Raw genomic sequence first — 17,887 nt, 5'->3', positions numbered from 1 at the left:
GCTATTATTGGGACTTCTCTGGTGGCGCAGTGGTTAAAAATCCACCTGCCAATGCAGAGGACACGGGTTCGAGCCCTGGTCCAGGAAGAGCCCACATGCCGCAGAGCAACTATGCCTGGGCAGCACAACTACTGAGCCAGGGCTCTAGAGCCCGCAAATCACAACTACTGAGCCTGCACGCTGCAACTACTGAAGCCTGCGCGCCTAGAGCCCGTGCTCCGCAACAAGAGAAGTCACTGCAATGAGAAGCCCACGCACCGCAACAAAGAGTAGCCCCTGCTCGACGCAACTAAAGAAAGCCTGCATGCAGCAACGAAGACCCAATGCAGCCAAACATAAATAAATTAAAAAAAAAAAAGAATAGCTATTATTTAATAAAACAAAAATAATAAGTGTTGACAGGGATGTGGAGAAATTAGAACACCGGAATATTGCTGGTGGAAATGTAAAACGGTACAGCTGCTGTAGAAAAGGATTTGGTGGTTGAGGCATTATTCACAATAGCCAAGAGGTGGAAATAATCCAGATGTCCATCAACAGATGAATGTCTGAACAAAATGTGGTATATACATACAATGGAATATTAATTAGCCGTAAAAAGGAATGAAGTTTTGATACATACTACAACACGGATAAACCTTGAAAATATTAAATGAATTAAGCCAAACACGAAAGGACAAATATTGCATGATTCTAGTTACAATGATATTTCATACAAGGCAAATTCATAGAGATAGAGAGTAAAATAGAGGTTTTTCGGGACTGGGAGGAGAGAGGAATGTGGAATTACTACATAACAGGCACAGAGTTTCCGTTTGGGACCATGAAGAAGTCTTGGAAATGGACAGTGGTAATGGTTGCACACCACTGTGAATATTATTAATGCTGCTGAATTGTACACTTAAAATTGGTTAAGATGGCAAATTTTATGTTATATGTGTATGTATTTTACCACAATAAAAAAAAACTTTAAAAAAGGCAAACTTTTTAACTATTAAAGAAAACATGGTAAAGTTCCTTGTAACCTGGAAGAGAAGACAACTTTCCTATAACTCAAATCCAGAAGCAATAAGGGAAAAGACTGATACATTTAACTATGTAAGAATAAAAAATTTTTTAAAAAATTTCTACAAAGTAAAAACACAGATGACAAACAAAAACAAACAAATAAACAAAGGGAACTGGCATTACAACTAAAAGGTTATATATAAAGAACTGATACAGAGAAGAAAAAGGCCAACAATCAAAAGGCAACAAATATGAACAGAGACGTCTCAGAAAGAGAGTAGCAAATGGCCCTAAAATATGTGAAAAGATGTCAGTCTCACTTATAATGAAATAAATGCAATTGAAACTATATTATGATACCATTTCTCACCAATCAGACTGGCAAAAACTTACAAGCCTTGCAACACATTTCGTTGCTGAGAGTGTGGGGAAACAGCCTCAAACATTTTCGGTGGGAATGCAAAATGGCACATATCCGGGGAAGGGAATGTGGCATTATCCAGCCACCTATGCATATGACAAAGAATCTCTCCTTGACCAAACTGTAGTTAGGCTCCTCTGAGGCATCTTCTCAAGGAGGCCTGACCTTGGGCTTCCATTTCTGCTCCTGTAGAGCCCAATTTTAGCAAGAATCCTGTTAAGCAGCTTTACCCAGAATCCCTCCACCCTTGATACCTGATCGAATTCCTCACTCCGCACTATCCCCCCCAACCCCACCATGATACTGATCACCCTGGCCTGCCTTCAGCAAGAATCTTGTAGTTCAGTTTAGCAAGAATCCCCCCTTACCTTTGAGGTTTCTCTTAGTAATTTTCCATCCACTGACCCCTACCTTGCTCTTTGACTATAAATCCCCACTTGTCCATCTTTTTTAAAAATTATTTTATTTATTTATTTATTTTTTGGCTGTGTTGGGTCTTCATTGCTGCGCATGGGCTTTCTCTAGTTGCGGCGAGCCGGGGCTACTCTTCGTTGCGGTGCGCGCGCTTCTCATTGTGGTGGCTTCTCTTGTGGAGCACAGGCTCTAGGCGCACAGGCTTCAGTAGTTGTGGCACGCGGGCTTCAACAGTTGTGGCTCGCGGGCTCTAGAACGCAGGCTCAGTAGTTGTGGCACACGGGCTTAGCTGCTCCGTGGCATGTGGGATCTTCCCGGACCCGGGCTTGAACCCGTGTCCCCTGCATTGGCAGGCGGATTCTTAACCACTGCGCCACCAGGGAAGCCCCTGTCCATGTTATATTCAGAATCGAGTCCAGTTCCACACTGAGGTCTCTTTTCCCCTATCACAGTAGTTCCTGAACAGAATCTGGTTTTACTGCTTTAACTACTGTCCAGCTCTGTTTTTTCTTTGACACGTATATCTAGAAATCCCATTATCTAAAAATCCATCCCAATGATACTTTAGCAAAAATATAAAAAGATGAATACACTAGACTATTCACTGTAGAATTATTTACAGCATTGATTGTAACAGCAAAGCCTGTAAAAAAAACCTCAACTTGTCCATTAATAGGGACTTCTGGAATAAACTATGGTAAATCCACACAGTGGGATGTACTGTTAAGTGAAAAAAGCAAAATGGAGAAAAATATGTATGATATGGTACTGTTTATCTAAGAAAGAGGTGGACATGAATATACGTATATTTGTTTACATTAGGAAAAAATGAAAAAGTAAACCAAAAAATAAATAATAAGGTTACTTATAGTGGGAGAGAGTGCACTGGGTGAAGGGAGTAAGGGCAGAAGCTGGATTTCTCTGAATGTATCTTGTTTTTTACATCAACTTTGGACCCATGCAAATATTTTATGCACTTATAAAACAAAGTTAAATTTTAAAAAAGCAATCCCTATAAACTGAACGTAAAAATGAAACGAATTAACTGAACTGACAGAGAGGAATTATTTCAAGTAAATTTAAAACATGGTAATTTTACCATATATCCTAGTGGGATGAACCCAAAGAGGAAAAATGAAGTTTCTAGTAGTCATATTATTAGCAATAATATATTAGTATTGTTTATATGAAAAGTATGGTATACAGATAAAGCAGTGGGTCTCAACCAGGAGGCAATAGTGCCCCTAAGAAGATATCTGGCAACGGCCGGAGGCATTTTTGGGCTGTCACAACAACTGGGGTGGAGGGTGCTATTGGTATCTAGTAGATGAGGTTAGGGATGCTGCTGAAAATCCTACAATGCACAAGACAGCCCCCACAAGAAAGTACTGCCCAAAATGTTAATAGTGTTGAAGTTGAGAGACACTGAGATAAAGCAAAGAAGTAATTATGATCTGTCCCTAAAAACCAAGATTTTTTTTCAGAGTAAGAGTAAAGAGAGAGAAATATAAAAATCAAAGAAGCCAAGCAAAAATCCTGTAATCCTATATTTTAAATCGGAAACATCATTATGAACTTATGCTGTATTTTCTCTTGAGAAAATACATAGTAGCTCTGTCCACTGAAAAGGCCAAAAAGCAATAAGCAATCAGACAACAATGAGCACAGCACACCTACGGCCCAGATTTGTGGTCTCCAAATACTATTTCCCACCAAAAGGAATCAGTTTCTTAGAGAAATGGCTGTCTCCAGGTCTGGGGCAAGAAATATGCACTTTATGCCTTGTATTGACATCTTGGATTAATGTCAAAAGGAATCAGAAGTTGGGAATTCCCTGGCAGTCCAGAGGTTAGGACTCGATGCTTTCACTGCGGGGGCCTGGGTTCGATCCCTGGTCAGGGAACTAGGATCTGCCAGGCCGCGAGGCACAGCCAAGAAAACCAAAACAAAACAAAAAAAAGGATTCATAAGTCAGTTTGAAAAGGCTACCATTGGTGAAAGATGGGACTGAAAAACAGCTACATGAATTGAAACACATCAAATGCAAGTTCATACTGATACTCATTAAAACACAGAAACTACTCACTGGTCATCTTTCCAGAACAGTAGGGTACCAATTTATTTTGAAAACTGGCAAATAAGGGAAAGAATCAAGTATTCATCCTGCCTTTCCTGTATGAACTAACTCAGAGTAATCAAAGAGTTAATAAAAGAAGTTTCCTTTATAAATGAATTCAGCTAAATGAAGGTTTATAGAATTAGAGTATCTCCAATTTGCAACCCCTAATGCAAACAGACCTAGGCAATGATATCAATGGCTGCTAACATCACACAAAGAAAACAAACATAAATATATGCCTCAGTGTGAAAGCTCAAACCACCACGTGTGAAGACTTCTTTCTAAAAATGAAACTGAATCCATTCAAGCCTCTAGGTCTAAACATCAGATTACAGGAAATACAGGGCACAGAGGAACATGATCAGATGACATCACAGGGATGCAATCAACAAAATCTAGAACTCGGGAAATTCTTCAGGAGAAATGATCCATTTTCTTCAATATATATATTACCAGGGAGAAAAAAGAAGTAGAAATAATCTTTTTAAATATTTAAGAGATATATCAACTAATTACAACATATGGACCATATTTATGTTATTATTTAAAGAAACTAAATGGAAAAAAGCTATGAATCAGGAACATTTGAACACTGTATGGATATTTGATGATACGTGAAGTAATTGTTAATTTTAAAGGTGTGACAATGGGATTGTAGCTTTTTAAAGTACTTGTTTTAGGGACTTCCCTGGCGGTCAAGTGGTTAAGACTCCGTGCTTCCACTGCAGGAGGCACGGGTTCGATCCCTGGTCAGGGAACTAAGATCCTGAATGCTGTGTGGTAAGGTCAAAAATAAATAAATAAAGTACTTGTTTTAGCTACATACTGAAATATCTAGATGAAATCCAATAACTAGAATTTGCTTCAAAATAATCAAGTGGAGTGAGGAGTGGAGGAAGTATAATTGAAACCAAAATGGCTATGACTTGATAATTAGTGAAGCTGGGTAATGAGTATACATGGGAGTTTACTATTCTCCACATTTTTACATATGTTTGAAATTTTCATAATAAAAATTGGGATAAAAGAACTATCTTAAAAATATATACATGTAGAGTTGTACAATGTCATTTCATTAGCTTCTTAAAAAGCAGTACTTTTGCTCTATCAGTAAATTACTCAATAATCCAAGAATGGCAGTAGTTCCAAAGATCTGCATCCTCAGTGAGAAATAATGTATGTGAATCTTACTCCCCAAATTAGAAATGTGAAGTGGGGAAAAGTACTATGAACTCATATTTAAAGTGATGAATATGAGAAATAGATTGATCATGTTTAGGATGAAGATACATCTGTTTTAAGACAACCAAAGAGCTTCGTAAGACATTTGGTTGACTCACAGCTTGAAGGCAATGTGGGCACAGAAAGAAATTTTAGCAGCACACGGATGTGCAATGTGAAGTCAAACACAGACAATAGTTATAAACTGCCTATTGCACAATTAAAGTTATCACTTGTCAACATTCAAGGTAGGAAAAATCAGATCTGTTCTATGTAACCTGGAATGTCTGGTTTTTAAACAAAAACACAACCAAACTGATTATGGAGAGAAAAGTACAATGCTTTAGTAAACCTATATAGTTATAATTTGTAACTAGACTTTTAATTAAAAGTCACCCAAACAAGATTACAGTTACTTTTTATATGTGCTTAAAACAAACCGTTAAGAGAATGTTACTATTAGGTCACGATAGACTTTATGATAATCAAGGTCCCAGAGTCTACTCTACAGATTTAAAGCTAAAGAAAAACACTTCTGGACTTCCCTGGCAGTCCAGTGGTTATGACTCCACGCTTGCAATGCAGGGGGAGCAGGTTCGATCCCTGGTCAGGGAACTAAAATCCCACATGCCGCGCAGTGCGGCCAAAAGAAAAGAAAAGAAAAGAAAAATAAAGAAAAACACTTTACCAAAAAGAAGATATAATCAAGCTAGACATCTCCAGAAAGCATTAAAAATATTTCAACTCTCAAACAAACTATATCAAATATGTTTCTTAAATTCTCTGGAGAATATGTATATAAAAAAGCAAATACCGGGGCTTCCCTGGTGGCGCAGTGGTTGGGAATCTGCCTGCCAATGCAGGGGACACGGGTTCGGGCCCTGGTCTGGGAAGATCCCACATGCCGCGGAGCAAATGGGCCCGTGAGCCACAGCTACTGAGCCTGCGCATCTGGAGCCTGTGCTCCGCAACAAGAGGCCGCGACAGTGAGAGGCCCGCGCACCGCGATGAAGAGTGGCCCCCGCTTGCCGCAACTAGAGAAAGCCCTCGCACAGAAACGAAGACCCAACACACCCAAAAATAAATAAATAAATTAATTAATTAAAAAAAAAAAGCAAATACCTCTATTTAAAAATATAAGTATTAAAAAATGTAAGTATTAAGCATATTTAAACAGAGGGTAGACCTGCTCAGTAATAGCCACTGAAGATACACCAGACCCATTTCAAAGCAATGAGAAACAGAAAATGAGCACTAGAAGTAGTAGCATACCGCTCCCACTTAAAAGTCTCCGAAGTATCTGGAGGTGGATTTAATCTGGGTAACTGAGGATCCAGCAGCAGCCTTTCACCAGATAACATCAGTCTGAATGATCTTAGGTCCTGACTTCCATTCCAGTTTCCTGCTGCTAATGGAACTGGGCTCATAACCACAGCCAATTTGGCTGGAGCACTAATTCCCACTTAGCATCTGTTTTGCTAGGAATGAAAGTAGGATAGTAGAGTCTGCTCTGGAAAATATCATTGAAAACTGTTTTAAATGCTTCTATTGTTTTCATTACGAATTGAATATAAACTGTTAGTCAATTTATTTCTTAGCCTTTTTGTAACAAAATTGTGAGCAATTCTGAGAGACAGGGAGAAACTGAAAGGAAGGAAAAATGAGGAAATGCAATGAGGCAGAGGAGTCAGTACCCAACATAAGGTGGGGGAGGGCACCTTCAGCAGCACCCCCAACAAGAACTTCACAGGCTGCCTTTTAGCCTTTCAGCTAGCTTTTGGGTAGGAGTTACTAGAGCCACATCCGAGAAGATGGCATCCAACAATCAAGGCAAATTGGATGTCTTTATTGTCTCAAGTGGGTATTTTGTATTTCTAAAGACTTCTTAATCCCTCCTGTACTGCTCTTCAAAATTATTCCCTAGACTTAGAAAATGAAAACAGACTATTATTTCATCCAAAGAATTTTACTCAATATTTATTAAATGTAAGGCACTGGATTAAGCTTTAGATTTACAAAGTATCAATAATAAATCAGAGAAGGGGGAGATACTTTTTAAAATATCAAAAATGTATAACATCTTAGGGGCTTCCCTGGTGGCGCAGTGGTTAAGAATCTGCCTGCCAATGCAGGGGACACGGGTTCGAGCCCTGGTCTGGGAAGATCCCACATGCCACGGAGCAACTAAGCCCGTAAGCCACAACTACTGAGCTTGGAGCCTGTGCTCCGAAACGGGAGAGGCCGCGACAGTGAGAGGCCCGCGCACCGCGATGAAGAGTGGCCCCCGCTCGCCGCAACTGGAGAAAGCCCTCGCACAGAAACGAAGACCCAACACAGCCAAAAATAAATAAATAAATAAATAAATAAATAAAAAAAGGTATAACATCTTAAATGGATTACACAATTAAATAAACTGTATGCTTTAAAAATGCAACCATTAAAGATGATTGTTAAATATAAGATACAGCACTGTCAATGTCCTCTTGAGTTTGCAAGTGCTTATTACATGTATTAGATAAATATAATTATGTCATCTCTGGGCCAAGGATAAATCTGAGGTCCAAAGGGAAAAAAAATAGTGTATATATTTGTTTATGGTATGGAAAAAACTTAGCTAAAGCCATTAAAAGAATGTGAAAAGGAAAAGGGGATAAGCATTGTCGACTTAAAAAAATGCACAATGTTAGAGTTTTGAGTTACGTTTTATTTGGGGCAAAATAAGGACTGCAGCCCAGGAGACAGCATCCCAGGTAGCTCTGAGAAACTGCTCCAAAGAGGTAGGGGGGAAGGTCAGTATATATGTGATTTTGGTGAAGGGGGAGTACATGCAATCCAGCACAGACTTTTTTGCAGAAGGTTTCTGCTAGTCATGAGGAGTAGATGTCACCATGAAGGATTTTAGTGTTTTTCTAGATATTAGGAGATACAAGAATTGGGCTCATAAAATTAGCTCCTGAAAATACCTAACTATCTGCAGACCTGTTCTGCCAGTTTTTCCCAGAGCACAGAGTGCCTCATTTCTGCTCTGCACCCTGAACTCCTTTCAGGGGGTGTTGAAAATCAGCAGCTGTAGCAGCACATGATTTAATCCTTGTAGAGGTAGATGGCAAGTGCCAACGGAAAATGCCAATTTGTAGTTGACAGCATAATCGAGCTAAAACAGTTATCTATCCTAACAGCAATACAAAACGCAATGTTCAAAATTAATAACTCAAAACACATACTGTTCAGAAATACGGCTGTAAACTACATAAGAAACAGCTATGAGTTCAAAGCAGTCGTCTTTAGGGAAATGGAGTGGGAGCACTTTTAGTTTTAAGTCTTCTGACACTACATATTTGCCTTTTAAACTATATATTGTTTTGATTTAAAAAAAATTTAAAAACCAGAAAACCAACTGAAAATATATTCAGAAAGCCAGAATTTCATGGTTTTCTCCTAAGACCTTGTCCTTCAAATCTCATATTTCTAAAATTATTTAATTGCTTCACTTTAAGAATTACTTCCTTTTTGGGAATTCCCTGGAAGTCCAGTGGTTAGGACTCGGCACTTTCACTGACGTGGGCCCAGGTTCAATCCCTGGTGGGAGAACTAAGATCCCACAAGCCGCACGGTGCGGCCAAAAAAATAAAAATAAAAAATAAATTACTTCCCTTTCAAACATACACAAAAGAATAGAAAAATATAAACACCCATCCCAACTATTCAGATTTCAAAAGCTTTTTTTTTTTTTTTAAGGTTGCACCTCGCTGCATGTGGGATCTTATTTCCCAGACCAGGGATGGAGCCTGTGCCCCCTGCATTGGGAACTCAGAGTCTTAACCACTGGATCTCCAGGGAAGTCCCAGATTTCAGAAAAGTTTATATTTTGACTTATTTGCTTCTTTTTTATTTAAGAACCAGTAATAGATAGTTAAATACTACTTCATTTTTAAATATTACATGGTATGTCAAATATGTGCATCTTACTGCGCATTAATTATACCTAAATAAAGTTGTTTAAAATATTAAAAATGTATATTTATTCAGCTCCTACTATATACCAGGCATGATTCTAGGTGCTTGGGATACATACTGAACAAAATAGACAGATCCCAGCCCCTGTGGACATTACATTCTGGTGGTGCTGTTTGCTTTTCAGTTGACAGGTTTCCAACATTATTTTCAACTACTCTAAAATAATCCTTTAGTTTAGATATGATCCTGACTGTGTCATAAACATAACCTGTTCATTCCACTTCTTCCTTCACATTGTAACCATCCTTCTGATTTTGGACACAGGCAGCAGTAAGCGGCAGCTTGCAGCAAGCAGCGGCAAGCAGTAGCAGGAAGCAAGATCTTAGTTCTGGGACAGGGAGTCCTAACCACTGGACCACAGGGGCCAGCAGCTAGGGCCTGGGTCCCTGTTTCTTACCTGCCTTGTCAGGAGAGAATTCAGGCAAGGAGGCAGAAGATAAAGAGAAAAGCAAAAAGTTTACTGGAAAAACAAAGTACATGCGGAAAGACTCACGGATGAACTCAGAAGAGAGTCGTGCCCTTGGGAAGTTTAAATCCTTTATAAGGGGGCAGTCTTCCAGGTCTTTGTCTTCTTTTGGCCAATAGTAGTGTTTTGACCCCATGGCTAATTTGCTTCTGGACCCTCCCCTGGGTGCGCACGCACCCCTAAGTTAAGGTGGATCCCACCGCGAAGGCCTCTGGGAGGAGATAGCAGGACTTACTATGGTCTGGCATTCCCTGCCTTTTTGACCCCATGAAGGCTTTTGCACATGCGTAATGTCTCCCTTGTCCCAAGGATAGGAAGTGTATGACCTCTTGATCCTTTAATAGGGTTTAGTCCCACTCTGTCCCTGCCATAAAAATGCCCAATGTCTGGTTATTTACCCTATTCCTGTTGCTGGTTTTTATAACGAGGTGCAGATCTCGAAATATAGACAGAAGTCCGGTCATAAATATGTAGTCCCGGAGCCCGTTTGTCTCTTGCTTCAGGAAGTGTAAACAGGGGGCTGGTAATGAATGTCCAGCTTGGAGCCCATCTTCTTCTCACCCCAGGAGGTGTGAACAGGAGGCCAGTTGTAAATGCCTAGCCTGGAGCCCATCTATCTCCTGCCTCACTTCTAGGCATTCAAATCTAAATTATCCTTCAAGTCCCAGCTCAAGATCTACTCCTACTGTAAAGGTGAAATAGTAAACCCTTATTAATAATCCTCTCCTAAAGCATTTAGATCCTTGGCATTTAAATCATATTGTCTGATATTACTTACTATTGTTTCTTTTAGCTCTACTAGATCCAAGATCCTTGAAGACAGGTATCACAACTTACACATTTCCTGTTTCTTCTGTAGTGCTTAGCAAGCGCAAAGCAAGGAGTAGCCATCCTTAAAGTATCTCACTATGTTTCCTGTTAATAGGTTACTGTTCTCTAGCAAATTACTAATATTTTTCATCATTTCGTAGTTATAAGCTACTGATAATTGTTTTTACTTGTTTCATGACAGCAAAAGAGAATGAAGAACAGACCCTGGATTCAAAGTATCCTGTACTGGAATACTGGCTACATCATTTTTGAGCTTAAGTGTTATTTAACTTCTCTAAGCCCTAGTTGCCTAACTTGTAACTTGGAAATAATTATCCTCCTAAGAAGGTTGTTTTGAGAACAAAAGAAATACAATAATGAGAATACAATAATGTTATGCTCCCTTCTCTTTTCCCAGCCCACAATCATAACCTCTGTTACAAGGACTTATGGTAAGAAAAAACCTTCAGACTTAAGTCTCAAAAGTTTTAATTTGGGGACTTCTCTGGTGGTCCAGTGGTAAAGAATCCGCCTTCCAATGCAGGGGACATGGGTTCAATCCCTTGTCAGGGAACTAAGATCCCACATGCTGCGAGGCAACTAAGCCCACGTGCCACAACTATTGTGCTCGTGTGTCTCAATGAGAGAGCCCGCGTGCCACAAACTACAGAGCCCACGTTCCACAAACTACAGAGCCCACATGCCCTGGAGCCTGTGCGCCACAACTAGAGAGAGAAAACCTGCATGCCACAACTGGAGCGAAGCCCGTGCGCTGCAACTAGAGAGAAACCTGAGCAGACCTGCGCTGTAACGAAAAGGATCCTGCATGCCTCAACAAAGATCCCATGTGCCACAACTAAGACCTGACGCAGCCAAAAAAAAATTAAGGAAAATAAATAAAATAAATAAAAACTCAAAAAAAGAACTAAAAAAAATTTTTTTTAATAATAATTTTTAAAAAGTTCTAATTTTGGCATGGCTATGAAATTTTACTTTTGATTTCACTAATTAAACAACATCTGTATATTTATTGAACCTCCCATCACTGTGTGTAAAGCACTGGTTTAGAACTAATGATAGGAGAGTCAATAGGACAGACACGGTATCTATCACCAGGGAGTTTACAGACTAACAAGGAAAAACATACTGAATGTTTTTCCTTGGCATAGAATTATGAAGTAAAAACTCATTCTATAATGGACATAAAGTCACCATTATTTTAGGTATTTCCTACCATAAATTAGTAATACGGAAATGGACCATGTAAAATTTATATCTATTGAGCGTCTACAATCATCAGTCCTGTGACACGAATGAACGTAAGTCGTCGTGTACTGTATGTAGAGAATAAAAAAGCCATCTGACAAATATCTTAGTTACCAGTATGAGGCTGGGTATCAGAATGGACAGATGAACAGAATTTCCTTCATTTTGTTTCAGTTTACTCCTAATTAGTACCACTACCATCTTACATTTGTATTGTATATCACAGTTTACTCAACACCTTCTCAAATATTATCTCACTTACTCCCAACAACTGCAGTAATAAAATCAGTCAGGAGCCAGAGTAGACTGAGCGTTTTGGAACATATCGACTAAAAGGAAAATTCAGTCAAAATAGATTTAGACTACTAAGAAATGTAGTCTTTTAAATGTATACATTAGAATTTGAAAGAAAAATTTGCATATTACAAATTTTACTTATTTTTATAAACATATACTATGGGCTATTGTCTTTAAGATTATGGATTTACATCAAGATATTATGCCACTAGGCCTGCTATGTAGAAGCTGAAGTTTCTCTTTAAAGAAACCATTGGATCACCTTTCAGTTACATCTTCTATGGAATAGGATTAGGCTTCCAAGAGCAAACTATGGGAGCATCAGATCAAACACTTTAAAAGACAGTTTATTTGTATATTTGTGAATTCTAGTTTATTAACTATTATGTATTCAACAATAAAATGAAATCTTTTGGGAAGTTTCAGCTTATCTTAGCTGTAATTGCAGTAATGAAGAAAATACATTTTTGTTGTCTTCTGGAAAAAATTGTTAATAAGGGAGTTATATGCTCCCAAAGACCAAAGTGATAGTGACAAAAGTAATTTAAATGAGAAAATCCTAGGAGAAAGGTGGAACTTCTGCAGAAACTGTTAAGGTTGCTGAGTCAGCCATCCTCTTGATACCAAGATGTTCTCATTTCAGAATGGGCTCCATACTGAAATGTTATTTACCTTGCAAAACCCATCTCAAAGACAATCTTAAGAAAACCTTCCATAATTCTTCCAAAAGGCATGAATATAGAATTACTAACACAGCAAGGAGAGATCAATTATGTACTCTTGGTGTTACCGAGTCCAAGCTCGCTCTGCTTGCCACACAACTGGCCAATAAATCGGAGACAAGGTGCTGAGGCAAGGAACACGACTATTCCGAAAGCCGGAAGACCGAGAAGATGGCAGACAAGTGTCTCTGAAAAACCATCTTCCAGGGGTATGGATGTCAGTTTCTTTTATAGCACAGAGAGGGGGAGGAGATGAGGAAGTAAAGTAAAAAGGCCATAAGTTTTGCAAATATCCCCTGGAATGGCCAGCCTCAAGGGGATGTGTTAATTTCTTCTTTCTTGTGGCCATCCACAGGTGGGACAGGGTCCAGATGTTTCCCTGAACAAAGGCACTTTGGTTTAACCTTCAGGCAGAGGGGCAGGGTTCCCCCAGGCAGGGCATTATGTATACACACTATTCTTTTAGTGAACAAAAGCAGTAGAAAGCAAAGGTTAAAGAAACGGATCCAACGTGGAGTCCAATTTGGCTCTTCCCTGTTACATTAGAATTTGCCCTACCATCACAGCTACAAACCTAGTCCCAACGACCATCTCTGGGTGGTTTCCCCACATCCATTCTTGTCCCCATTCAATTCAGTGTCTACACAGGAGTCAGGGTGACCTTTTTGATTAAGATACAAATTTGATGGTGGGACTTCCTTGCTTAAAATCCTTCAGGGACCACCCACTACTGTTCAAATAAGGTCTAAATCCTTTGGATAACATGACAGGGGAGTTCACTGCAATGTTCTCTCACTACATTTGAGTGGTTTGAAAACTTTCCTATAAAAGTTTAAAAAAAGAAAAGAAAAAGCTGGTCCTAAATCCTTAACATTGTTTAAAAGGCCCCACATCATCTCTGGGGCCCTAACCACAGCCCCCTTTCGCTTTCCACACTCTTTCCAACTGCTCTGACCTTCAGTTCCCAAAACCTTCCCAAGCCTCTGTGGAACTGATTTCCTTTACCTGGACCTTTCTTCCCTCCTTTGGGAGTCACCGTCACCTAATTCCTACTTACCTGTAATAACTTGAGTGCAAAGATTACTTTCCTAGGGAAACCTTAACTGATTTCTTCAGCTGGGATATGTACCCCGGTTACACGCTCTCACAACACCCTACATTCTTCCTTTTTAGCTTCTCTCTAGGTAGACTGGCATTCACTTGTGTGGTTACTTGTGTCCTCCAATGACAATGTAAAGTCTTTAAAGCCAAAAACCTATAATGGTCACCATCAATCACATCGTTAGTACTCAGCACACAACAGGTACTAAAAACACTCGGATGATAAACTAGGCAATTAGCATTAAATATTAAGTAATTAAAGTATGCATGTAAAGTATTTACCACACGCAGGGCTAAGAGTCAGTGCTCAACGCGTTGTAGTTTTTGCCTTGCATCATTGTTTGTGTGCTTAATCACTCCCTCCATCCTGCACACAATTCTTATTCATTTTTGGATTAGATCAGTGCCTCGCTCTAACTTCAGTGTTACACATACGTGCTCAACGTTGACTGGATTTAACTGCTTTTTAAATCAATATGACTTTCAGCATATTTACATAGAAGACACAACATCAACTTTTAAAGAGTTTCCCATTAAAACTAAAGTATCAATATAATTAAAAACCTTATAAACAGTCGAAAAGCACACTTGAGCTATGACTATGAAGTAAAGAAGCTGGTTTTCACGTCGCTTATACAATCTGTCACACTTTACAATTCCACATTGACATAAACACAGACTGTCAATTTCCTATCTTTATTATTACTTCTTTTAAATTTATTTTTTTGGTCGCCGCTCGGCATGCGGGATGTTAGTTCCCCCGACCAGGGGTGGAACCCGCGCCCCCTGCAAGGGAAGCGCGGAATCTTAACCACTGGACCTCCAGAGAAGTCCCACCTGTCTTTCAATGATCTCGAATAAGTACGAAGGAAGCAACGCTGGATGCCACACTAACGTTCGTCATTGCTAACAAGTAACAAACTGCAAATAAAAACGGACACAGAGAAAAAAAGAAATTAAATATGAAAACAGAGACCATCAAGCCTACAAAATAAAAGAGAGTTGCGGGAGCCAGCTAATGAAGTTACCGAAGAAATGTCCACCCCAAACAGACATGCTCTGGATTTCTGTACTGCACTTCTGCATTTTGAGAATAGAGAACTCGAAGTTTCCGAGCGCTCGCAGAGAGAGAAAACCACCGCGGCGCTTTCCCGGAGTCCGCCGCTCGGGAAAGCAGCGCAGTCAGCGGGCCCAGAGCCGCGCCTCACCTGCGCTGACCAGGAGTCCCGCCCCGGCCGTCGCGCGACTGTGCCCTTTCGGGGTCGCAGACGCGAGCACCGAAACCGAGACAAAGACGGGGTGCGGCGACTCGGCCCGACCCAACGACCGCCACCGCCCCGCCCGGGAAACGCCCGCCCACCCCCGGCGACCGGCCCAGCCGAGTGCGGCGCGGCCCCAGGAAACTCACCTCCGGGCGCGGCCGCTGGAGGGGGCCCCGCCGCGCCGTCGCCTCGCGGCCTCGTCCTCAATTCGCTCAGGGGCCGCGGGTGCCGCCGCCGCCGCCGCCGCGCCGCCGCCCCTCAGACTGGGAGCACTGCTGTCCCCAGACCCTCTCAAGCTCGACTGCCGCGCCGCCGCGACCCTGCGCGCCCCCCTCGGTCACTGCCGCCCGGCGCCGAGGACGCGCCGAGGACGGCTCTGCGCAAACCCGAGAGCGCGCGCGGGGCCGCGGGGGGCGCGCGAGGGCGCGCGGGGGCGGGGCTGGCGGCGCCGGCCGCCTCGGGCCGCAGTGTTACCCGCGCTAATGGCGGCCGCCTCTTTCTTCCCGTGGGCACTGCTACTCCTTGCCTCTTCACCCGACGCGGAAAATGCAGAGAGCGACCCACCTGAGAACCCAGCATCAACTTACCTCCGTACGTCGTCAGCCGCTGATTGAATCCGTGGAGAGATTTACATGCATTCTGACCATGTTGAACTTCACCTGAGATCTGTGATTCTGGAAAGCGACGGTTAAAAAAAATCCTCCCATCCTTTCGTGCCCCTGAAAGGGCTGACAGCAAGGAAGAAACCACCCTTCTCCACGTGGTTTAGATAAGATTCAGGGATGCCCCCTTGTTTACCTATGACAAGGTCAGACATAGACCCTCCAAATTCCCTATTTTTTTTTTGCCTCATAAATGATTAGCTTTACTGATTGTTCTCACTGACCATTCTGGACAAAATACCAGCTACCTTGTTTTGACCAAACTTAAGCTTCTCTCCTTCCTCCAGGCTCCTAAACTTTGACCCACCCTCATCCTGATCCAGCGTACAAGCCCTCCTTCACCATTACTCCTGAAAAATAGGCTGACCTCCATGTAAACCACTCTGATCTGCCACGCGATCACTGCCACCTCCACCCACCCATTCCACTGTGCCCCACACCCAGTTCTTTGTAGCCTTTGTTCGCTCCTCCCTATACAAGAAGGGCCATTTTCTGTCTGACCTTGGAGACAGTTACAGACTTCACGGTCATAGCGTTCCCCTGTAGCGATGGTTGTTGCCTCATCCCCCAAACCCCATTGCAGTAGTTCCTTTTCCTCTTCTTGGAATAAGCCTTTCCAATAAAGTCTCTCTTTATCTAAATCCAGGATTTTGTTTTTCACAATTGAACATTCTCCACATTGTAATTGTCCTCCAGCCTTATTTCAGTAGTCTTCCCCCTCCCCCCAATAATCCTTTCAAATATAATCTCTATTTCCCTATTTGTTTTTACGTGAGTTTTTTTTTTTTTACATAAATACTTGGACAAAACATTTATTATTTTAAACAAAGAGACATTTATTACAGCAGGCATATTCTACTGGGTCAGGCAGTTCAGTGAAAGGTGCATCCTTTGTTCCTTTGTTCCTCCCTCCCTCCCTTCCTTCCTATTTCTTTCTGTCTCTATCTCTCTCCCTTTCTATCTCTCTCCCTCTTTTTCTTCCTTTTTTCCTTTTTTTTTTTTTTAAATAGATCTTGGAGTATAATTGCTTCACAATACTGTGTTAGTTTCTGTTGCACAACAAAGGAAATCAGCCATATGCATACACATGTCCGCATATCGCCTCCCTTCCAGCCTCCCTATCCCACCCCTCTAGGTCATCGCACAGAGCCCATCTCCCTTTTACTTGATAGTTTTTAGTGCTGGGATTCAGATTGATACTGGGCCTCACCTACAGACCCCTGCCATCCCCACACAGGTAAAGGCACCCTGTGAGTCTTTTGAACTCTTCTTCAGGAGAGCAATTCTGGGATCCCGTGGTGAGTTCAACTTTCAAACCAGTTCTCCAGAAATCTTGTCTGTTGAAGCCACTGGTAAGGAGTTACTTTGATTCCTTAGGGCAAAGAGACTTTTCTATGGATGGCCTTTATGTGAAGCCTCTTCTTTTTCCTGTTCTTCTTTTTTGTCCCAGCACCATTTGATAAAGAGAGGACTCTTCCCTGGTCAAAAATCAACTGACCCTAGATATGTTGGTTTATTTCTGGACTCAAAATTCTGTTCCATTTATCTATATATCTGTCCTTACACCAGTGCTGTTATCCAATGGGTGTTCTGCTGCTTGCTGCTTACAAAGTCAGTTACATACTCACAAGTGTTGGTAGCAAAGGAAAGGTGCCTCTAATCAGAATGCCGGAGACTTCCCTGGTGGCGCAGTGGTTAAGAATCCGCCTGCCAATTCCGGGGACACGGTTCGAGCCCTGGTCCGGGAAGATTCCACATGCCATGGAGCAACTAAGCCCGAGCGCCACAAGTACTGAGCCTGTGCTCTAGGGCCCGTGAGCCACAACTACTGAGCACATGTGCCACAACTACTGAAGCCTGCGTGCCTAGAGCCCGTGCTCCTCAACAAGAGAAGCCACCACAATGAGAAGCCCACGCACCACAACAAAGAGTAGCCCCCACTCACCGCAACTAGAGAAAGCCTGCGTGCAACAATGAAGACCCAATGCAACCAACAATAAAATAAATAAATAGTAAATGAATTTATTAAAACAAAAATCAGAATACTGGCAATCTGGGGTGATGGTGGACTCAAGGTCCCCCAAAAACCACCTCCGAAAAT

The 17,887-nt window shown here is 41.5% G+C and overlaps 1 protein-coding gene across 2 annotated transcripts in view; it reads right to left on the bottom strand.

The window, feature by feature from the left end:
- The window catches only part of UBXN2A (UBX domain protein 2A), a 48,808-nt gene extending 33,309 nt beyond the window's left edge, over positions 1–15,499 (bottom strand). For both annotated transcript variants that reach the window (XM_061211103.1, XM_061211102.1), the window contains exon 1: positions 15,271–15,499. The gene's annotated coding sequence lies outside the window, so the exon portion shown is untranslated. The remainder of the gene's footprint in view (positions 1–15,270) is intronic.
- Positions 15,500–17,887: the final 2,388 nt, after the last annotated feature.

The sequence above is a fragment of the Eubalaena glacialis genome, chromosome 14 (assembly GCF_028564815.1).
Source record: "Eubalaena glacialis isolate mEubGla1 chromosome 14, mEubGla1.1.hap2.+ XY, whole genome shotgun sequence".
Taxonomy (NCBI): Eukaryota; Metazoa; Chordata; class Mammalia; order Artiodactyla; family Balaenidae; genus Eubalaena; species Eubalaena glacialis.
This window is presented reverse-complemented; position numbering and strand designations above follow the sequence as displayed.